Source organism: Homarus americanus, unplaced genomic scaffold, assembly GCF_018991925.1.
Source record: "Homarus americanus isolate GMGI-L3 unplaced genomic scaffold, GMGI_Hamer_2.0 scaffold30858, whole genome shotgun sequence".
Lineage (NCBI taxonomy): Eukaryota > Metazoa > Arthropoda > Malacostraca > Decapoda > Nephropidae > Homarus > Homarus americanus.
Window position 1 is genome coordinate 1,656,888 of NW_024737697.1, and position 9,723 is coordinate 1,666,610.

The following is a 9,723-nucleotide window of genomic DNA, read 5'->3' on the forward strand; positions in this document are numbered from 1 at the left end:
CTAGTTACGTATTGCTGGCCCCCAGGGCTTATATACCGCCGCCACGGACTGTTTGGCTAATTAGGCCTGTGTGATGATCATAGGTGGTTGTATAACGGATTTAAGGACTATGTAAGGTTGTCAGGGGTAGTCTGATCCAACCAGAGGCTGTTTGTGGCTATATTGTGAATATCAACTTGGAGATATGTGAGGCTCTTAGAGAGCTACTGTACTTGTGACTGAGGGGGTTAATTGATGCTCCTAATGTCTGTGTACAGAAAAAGATGAATATATCCTAAATAAGTCAGTCTACCAGACATGACAGGAAGTAGTATTGTGTATAATATTTACTGTAGGTTCGACAAGTCTTTATAAATGCTAAAATAGATTATACCGGTGTATTGAAAGTTTATCTACTGATTACTGTAGGACTGAGGGAAGGACATGAAGGATTGTGTAGTATTGAGGGAAGAACTTCAGTATTGTGTAGGAATGAGGGAAGGACTTGCAGTGTTGTGTAGGACCTAGGGAAGGACATGTAGTGATGTTCGTAAATGAGGGAAGGACTTGCTGACCTAATGAATGAGAGGAGGACTTACTGACCTGCTGATTAGTGAGAGGAGGATTTACGGACCTACTAAGGAGTGAGAGGAGGAATTACGGACCTATGGGGTGAGAAGAGGATTTGCAGTGTTTTATAGGAGTGAGGGAAGGACATGCAAATTTGTGTACAGTATGAGAGAAGGACTCATTCGTATGTATAGGAATGAGAGAAGGACTCACTGTGATGTGTAGGAGTGAGGGAAGGACTCCCTGTGATGTTTAGGGGTGAGGGAAGGACTCACTGTGACGTGTAGGAGTGAGGGAAGGACTCCCTGTGATGTTTAGGGGTGAGGGAAGGACTTACTGTGACGTGTAGGAGTGTGGGAAGGACTCACTGTGACGTGTAGGAGTGAGGGACGGTCTCGCTTTGATGTGTAGGAGTGAGGAAAGGACTCCCTGTGATGTTTAGGGGTGAGGGAAGGACTCACTGTGACGTGTAGGAGTGTGGGAAGGACTCACTGTGACGTGTAGGAGTGAGGGAAGGTCTCGCTGTGATGTGTAGGAGTGAGGGAAGGGCTCACTGGGATGTTTAGTATTGAGGGAAGGACTTCAGTATTGTGTAAGAATGAGGGAAGGACTTGTAGTGTTGTGTAGGAACTAGGGAAGGACATGTAGTGATGTTCGTAAATGAGGGAAGGACTTGCTGACCTAATGAATGAGAGGAGGATTTACTGACCTGCTAATTAGTGAGAGGAGGATTTACTGACCTAGGGAATGACAGGAGGATTTGCAGTGTTTTATAGGAGTGAGAGAAGGACATGCAATGTTGTGTAGGATAAGGGAAGGACGGACTGTGTTTTGTAGGAGTGAAGGAAAGACATGCAGCGTTGTGTAGTATGAGGGAAGGACTCATTGTGATGTATCAGAGTTTGAGAAGGACTCACTGTGATGTGTAGGAGTGAGGGAAGCACTCATTGAGGTGTAGGAGTGAGGGAAGGACTCGCTGTGATGTATAGGAGTGAGGGAAGGACTCGCTGTGATGTGTAGGAGTGAGGAAAGGACTCGCTGTGATGTGTAGGAGTGAGGGAAGGACTCACTGTGAGGTGTAGGAGTGAGGGAAGGACTCATTGAGGTGTAGGGGTGAGGGAAGGACTCACTGTGAGGTGTAGGAGTGAGGGAAGGACTCGCTGTGATGTATAGGAGTGAGGGAAGGACTCGCTGTGATGTGTAGGAGTGAGGGAAGGACTCACTGTGATGTGTAGGAGTGTGGGAAGGACTCGCTGTGATGTGTAAGAATAAGGGAAGGACTCGCTGTGATGTGTAGGAGTGAGGGAAGGACTCACTGTGAGGTGTAGGAGTGAGTGCTAATTACTCGCCAGTTATAGGTTTTCCAGGTCATTTTTTGGTGCTAGTGTATTATTCTGGATGTACTTAAATATTTAGGCACACTAAATATTAGTTCTGAGAGAAAAAGTATTTTTGGGCATAAATCCTGTAAGGCATTAGATCACAATTTTTGTAATTTTCGGCCAAAAAATAGATTTTGTTCAAATTCTCAGTATAGGTACTCCTGAATGTGCTGCTTAAGGATATGTTAACCAAAATTTGATATATGATTATTGCGTGTTCAAATGATTTTTAGATAATTTTAATTACTTTTGCAATGCTAATTACTCGCCACTTATGGGTTTCCGAGGTCATTTCTTGTGGCTAGTGTATTATTCTGGATGTACTTAAATAGTTAGGCACATTAAATATTAGTTCTGAGAGAAAAACTATTTTTGGCCAGAATCCTGTGCCAGCAAGAGGAAAATAGTTCGTTATACAAGTGGAAATAAAACTGAAGTACAAAATAAGTCAACAAAGTCATAACATTGTTGAAGTTACGATATTATGTACAATAGTTTCATCTTCATTTGTATAACACAATGTTATGCTCTAGCTGGCACAGCACTGAAATAAAAGATGCCAGTTTAAGAATTTACCTTAATTATCAGTTATTTATTTATTACGTGTTCACAACTTTGTATCCAATGCATTTTTCCTCTGGGCAAACTTTTGTAATTGTATTTTGTTTTTGTTTTTCAAATGTTATACATATTAAAAATTAATTTCAAGGCAGTGTATCTTCAAGGGGATAAGTGATGTTTGTGGCAACTTGGGGATGTGTGAGGCTCTTAAGAGCTATCTGTGTCTCTGAGGAGGCTGATTGATTCTCCCCTAAGATCTACATGATGCTTCTAGGGGGCTTATAAGTAGCTAGTTGTGTACAGCTAGTAAGGGCTATGTGATGACACTAATGGCTGTCTGTCACTGCTAGGGACAGCGATGCTGCCAAGGGCTGGGTGCTGAGGCTTGTCTGAGCCCCCTACTATAGAGATAGGCGAGACACGTCGACCAAGGTACACTGGTAGCCTTCCATGGTCCAGGTTGGGTTGCCTTTATGGGACCCTGTGTACACAGGTTGCAGTACCATAAGGGCAACCTAACCTAGCAGTAACCTGTTGTCAATCATTACAATAAATATTTGTAGAGTTACTTAATGTGTCGTATAAATAAAAAATAATACTTCTTTTTCTTTGTTTATAATAATCCTAATAAAAAAGTTGAAAACAAAAGGGTTCCAAAGCAAAAATGATAAGAGCCAATTATTATACTTTCCCGAAAAGTAGAAAATCTACGTCACCGAAAAGTAGATACTTACGATCTTTTGAGAATTAGAAAAATCGTAAGTTATATTTTTTCTTAAGTATCTACTTTTAAGTTATTTTTTCTCTTAAGTTCGAACTTATGACAATTAAAGAGACCGTAAGTTCGGATTCTCCAAAGATCGTAAGTATCTACTTTTCAGGAAAATAGATTATATATTTTTCGGGAAGGTAGATTATCGAGTTTTTGGGGAAGTAGATTATCGAATTTTTGAGAAATATTACCTAATTTCCTGAAGTAGATTATCATAGAAAACGGGAAATTTTTATCATAGAAAATGGGAAATATCTACTTTCCGGGAAAGTTGGTTATCTACTTTCCCGAAAAGTAGATTTTCTACTTTCCGGGAAAGTAGATTATCGTCCATAGAAAAACGGAATTTGTATCATAAAAAATGGGAAATATCTACTTTCCGGAAAGGTTATCTACTTTCTCCAGAAAGTAGATAGATTTTCTACTTTTTCGGGAAAAAGTAGATTATCGACTTTTCGGGGAAGAGATTGAATTTTGGGGAAATATTACCAAATTCTTTTATGCAGATTATCATAGAAAACGGGAAATTTGTATCATAAAAAATGGGAATATCTACTTCTTCCGGGGAGTTGGCTCACTTTCCCGAAAAGTAGACAGATTTTCACTTTCTGAGTAGACTACTCTGAATTTTCGTAAAGCAGATTTTCGAATTTTGTGAAATATTACTCACCTTTGCAAAGCAGATTATCATAGAAAATCTAGAAATTTGTATCATAAAAAATGGGAAATATCTACTTTCCCGAAAGTTATGTTCACTTTCCTTGAAAAGTAGATAGATTTTCACTTCTTTTCGGGAAAGTAGATTATCGACTTTTTCGTAAAGGTAGATTGAATTTGGGGGAAATATTAATTAATTTTTATGGAAGTAGATTATCACAGAAAACGGAAAATTTGTATCATAAAAAATGGGAAATATTCACTTTCCGGGAAAGTTGTTGTTCATTTCCTCCCGAAAAGTAGACAGATTTTCTACTTTTTCGAAAGTAGATTTTCGACCTTTTCGGGAAGTGATTTTGAACTTGGGGGAAGACACTAATTTTTATGAAGTAGATTATCACAGAAAACGGGAAATGGCATCATAAAAAATGTAAAATACTTCCGAAGTTGATATTCACTGAAAAGTAGATAGATTTTCACTTTTCGAAAGTAGATTACCGACCTTCAGAAGTAGATTGAATTTTTGGGGGAAATATTACCCAATTTCATGGGGCAGATTATCACAGAAAAAATGGGAAATTTGCATCATAAAATTGGAAATATTCATTTTGAGTTAATCACCGAAAAGTAGATAGATTTTCACTTTTCGAAAGCAGATTATTATCGACTCTTTCAAGTAGATTTTCTAATTTTGGGGAAATATTACCTGCTAATTTTTGCAAAAGTAGATTATCACAGAAAATGTAAATGTATCATAAAAATGGGGAAATATCTATACTTTCCGAAAGTTGGTTATCTACTTCCTCGAAAGTAGAAAAATCTATCTACTTTTCGGGAAAGTAGATTATCGACTTTTCGGGGAAGTAGATTTTCGAATTTTGGAGGAAATATTTATTAATTTTATAAGTAGATTATCATAGAAAATGGAAATTTGTATGATAAAAAATGGGAAATATCTACTTTCCGGGAAAGTTACGGGGAAATTTCACAGAAAATGGGAAATATCTACTTTCTGAAAGTTATTCATTTTTCGGGGAAGCAGATTATCACCTTTGTTCGAAAATTTGTATCACAGAAATGTAATATTTACTGCAAGTTTGTCAATCATTTATATTTCAAAAGTCGATGATCTACTCCCAAAAGTCGATACAGCAATCTACTTTCCCGAAAGATTATTCTGTTTTTCGAGTAGATAATCATCTCTTCCGGAAAGTAGATATTTCCCATTTTCTGCATACCAACTTCCCGTTTCTATGATAGTCTTTACCGCAAAATTAGGCAATATTTCGAGTAAATTCGAAAAATTTACTTCTGAAAGTCAGATCTCATTTCTCTTTGAAAGTAGAAAATTATTTACTTTTCAAGTAGATAACCAACTTTCTTAAGATATTCTATTTTTATGATACAAATTTCCCGTTTTCTATGATAATCTACTTCGCAAAATTAATTAATATTTCCCCCCAAATTCGAAAATCTACTTCCCCGAAAAGTCGATAATCTACTTTCCCGAAAAGTAGAAAATCTATCTACTTTTCGGGAAAGTAGATAACCAACTTTCCCGGAAAGTAGATATTTCCCATTTTTTATGATACAAATTTCCCGTTTTCTATGATAATCTACTCTGCAAAATTAATTAATATTTCCCCCAAAATTCGAAAATCTACTTCCCCGAAAAGTCGATAATCTACTTTCCCGAAAAGTAGAAAATCTATCTACTTTTCGGGAAAGTAGATAACCAACTTTCCCGGAAAGTAGATATTTCCCATTTTTTATCATACAAATTTCCCGTTTTCTATGATAATCTACTTCGCAAAATTAGGTAATATTTCCCCCAAAATTCGAAAATCTACTTCCCCGAAAAGTCGACAATCTACTTTCCCGAAAAGTAGAAAATCTATCTACTTTTTGGGAAAGTAGATAACCAACTTTCCCGGAAAGTAGATATTTCCCATTTTTTATGATACAAATTTCCCGTTTTCTATGATAATTTACTTCGCAAAAAATTAATTATTTCTCCGTACCGAAAATTCATTCGAAAAAGTCGATAATCTACTTTCCCGAAAAGAACGACTACTTTTTCGGGAAAGTATAACCAACCTTTCTCGGAAAGTAGATATTTCCATTTTTGCATGGATACAAATTTCTGCTTTTCTATGATACACCACTCTGCAAAATTAATTAATATTTCAAAATTCGAAAATCTACTTCGAAAAGTCGATAATCTACTTTCCCGAAAAGTAGAAAAATTCATCTACTTTCGAAAGTAGATAACCAACTTTCCCGGAAAGTAGATATTTCCCATTTTTTATCATACAAATTTCCCGTTTTCTATGATAATCTACTTCGCAAAATTAGGTAATATTTCCCCCAAAATTCGAAAATCTACTTCCCCGAAAAGTCGACAATCTACTTTCCCGAAAAGTAGAAAATCTATCTACTTTTTGGGAAAGTAGATAACCAACTTTCCCGGAAAGTAGATATTTCCCATTTTTTATGATACAAATTTCCCGTTTTCTATGATAATTTACTTCGCAAAATTAATTAATATTTCCTCCAAAATTCGAAAATCTACTTCCCCGAAAAGTCGATAATCTACTTTCCCGAAAAGTAGAAAATCTATCTACTTTTCGGGAAAGTAGATAACCAACTTTCCCAGAAAGTAGATATTTCCCATTTTTTATGATACAAATTTGCCGTTTTCTATGATAATCTACTTCGCAAAATTAGGTAATATTTCCCCCAAAATTCGAAAATCTACTTCCCCAAAAAGTCGATAATTACTTTCCCGAAAAGTAGATGCTTACGATCTTTTGAGAATCCGAATTTACGATCTTTCTAATTGTCGTAAGTTCGAACTTAAAAGAAAAAATAACTTACGATTTTTCTAATTCTCAAAAGATTGTAAGTATATCTACATTTAAGTTTTTTCTCTTAAGTTCGAACTTAAGACAATTAGAAAGATCGTAAATTCGGATTCTCAAAAGATCGTAAGCATCTACTTTACGGTGACGTAGATTTTCTACTTTTCGGGAACTATAAAAATTGGCTCTTATCATTTTTGCCTTTCGAACACTTTTGTTTTCAACTTTTTTATTAGGATTATTATAAACAAAGAAAAAAGTATTTTTTTTATTTATACGACACATTAAGTTACTATACAAATATTTATTGTAATGATTGACACCAGGTTATTGCTAGGTTAGGTTGCCCTTATGGTACTACAACCTGTGTACACAGGGTCCTATAAGGGATACCAGTGTACCTTGGTCGACGGGTCTCGCCTATCTCTATAGTAGGGGGCTCAGACAAGCCTCGGCACCCAGCCCTTGGCAGCATCACTGTCCCTAGCGGTGACAGACAGCCTTTAGTGTCATCACATAGCCCTTACTAGCTGTACACAACTAGCTACTTATAAGCCCCCTAGAAGCATCTTGTAGATCTTAGGGGAGAATCAATCGGCCTCCCCAGAGACACAGATAGCTCTTAAGAGCCTCACACATCCCCAAGTTGCCACAAACATCACTTATCCCCTTGAAGATACACTGCCTTGTAATTTATTTTTAATATGTATAACATTTGAAAAACAAAAACAAAATACAATTACAAAAGTTTGTCCAGAGGAAAAATTCATTGGTTACAAAGTAAGTTGTGAACACGTAATAAATAACTTACTGATAATTAAGGTAAATTCTTAAACTGGCATCTTTTATTTCAGTGCTGTGCCAGCTGGAGTAAGACATTGTGCTATACAAATAAAGATGAAACTACTGTACAAAATATCGTAACTTCAACAATGTTATGACATTGTTGACTTATTTTGTACTTCAGTTTTATTTCCACTTGTATAACGAACTATTTTACTCTTGCTGGCACTGGATTACAAGGTGCTAGTTTAAGAATTTACTGTAATTTTCAGTTCCTATTAAATCATTGCAACTTGCTTGTAACATTATGTCACAAGTTCTCTGCATTTTAAGTTTTTAAGTGAGCTGAAGTCACTTTAGGCATTCCATTGGTGGACCACAGCAGTGACGTCACCATTAGTAGTCTACGTCAATGGTGAGACAGAAGCCCTTCCCTCACTCCTACACCTGAGTCAGTCAGTCCTTCCCTCACTCCTACACCTCAGTGAGTCCTTCCCTCACTCCTAAGCATCAACGTGACTCCTTCCCACATTCCTACACATCACAGTGAGTCCTTCAGTCACTCCTACACGTCACACTGAGTCCTTCCCTCACTCCTACACATCACAGCGAGTCCTTCCCTCACTCCTACACATCACAGTGAGTCCTTCCCTCATACTATACACAACGCTGCATGTCATTCCTTCACTCCTACAAAACACAGTAAGTCATTCCCTTATCTTACACAACATTGCATGTCCTTTCCTCACTCCTATAAAACACTGCAAATCCTCCTCTCACTCCTTAGTAGGTCATTAAATCCTCCTCTCACTAATTAGCAGGTCAGCAAGTCCTTCCCACATTTACAAACCTCACTACATGCCCTTCCCTAGTTCCTAAAAAACACTACAAGTCCTTCCCTCATTCCAACACAATACTGAAGTCCTTCCCTCAATACTACACATCACAGTGAGTCCTTCCCGCACTCCTACACATCACAGCGAGACCTTCCCTCACTCCTACACATCACAGTGAGTCCTTCCCTCATTTACGAACATCACTACATGTCCTTCCCTAGGTCCTACACAAAAACTACGAGTCCTTCCCTCATTCCTCCACAATACTGAAGTCCTTCCCTCAATACTATACAATTCTGCATGTCCTTCCCTCAGTCCTACAGTAATCAGTAGATAAACTTTCAATACACCGTTATAATCTATTTTAACACTTATAAAGACTTGTCGAACCAACAGTAAATATTATACACAATACAACTTCCTGTCATGTCGGGTAGACTGACTTATTTTGGATATATTCATCTTTTTCTGTACACAGACATTAGGAGCATCAATTAACCCCCTCAGTCACAAGTACAGTAGCTCTCTAAGAGCCTCACACATCTCCAAGTTGATATTCACAATATAGCCACAAACAGCCTCTGGTTGGATCAGACTACCCCTGACAGCCTTACATAGTCCTTAAATCCATTATACAGCCACCTATGATCATCACACAGCCCTAATTAGCCAAACAGTCCGTTGCGGCGGCATATAAGCCCTGGGGGCCTCACATAGCCCCTAGGAGTGACATACTGCCTCAGAACATTTACAACAAATACAATTTTTTTTTTTTACAATTTCAAAAGTTTGCCCACAGGAAATGCTCATTGGTTACAAGTAAGTTGTAAAGCTGTAATAATTACTTAATTTTACAGTAAAATCTTAAACTAACATCTTGTATTTCACTGCCAGGAAGAATAAAATATTTTGTTTTGCAAATGAAGATGAAACTAAAGTCCAAAATAATTAAGTTGAACAAAATACTTCCTGGCTGTCCAGTTACAAATCCACATAAAAGATTAGAACAGTGTATTAGAAGTTATAAGCTTCGCAACGCCACAAGTCTCTATGGTCACTCCTATACAAGTCCTTCTCTCACTCAGACACAGCACTACAAGTCCTTCCCTCACTTATACACCACACTACAAGTCCTTCCCTCAATGCTACACAACACTACAAGTCCTTCCCTCACTCCTACACAACACTACAAGTCCTTCCCTCACTCCTACACAACACTACAAGTCCTTCCCTCACTCCTACACAACACTACAAGTCCTTCCCTCACTCCTACACAACACTACAAGTCCTTCCCTCACTCCTACACCACACTAGAAGTCCTT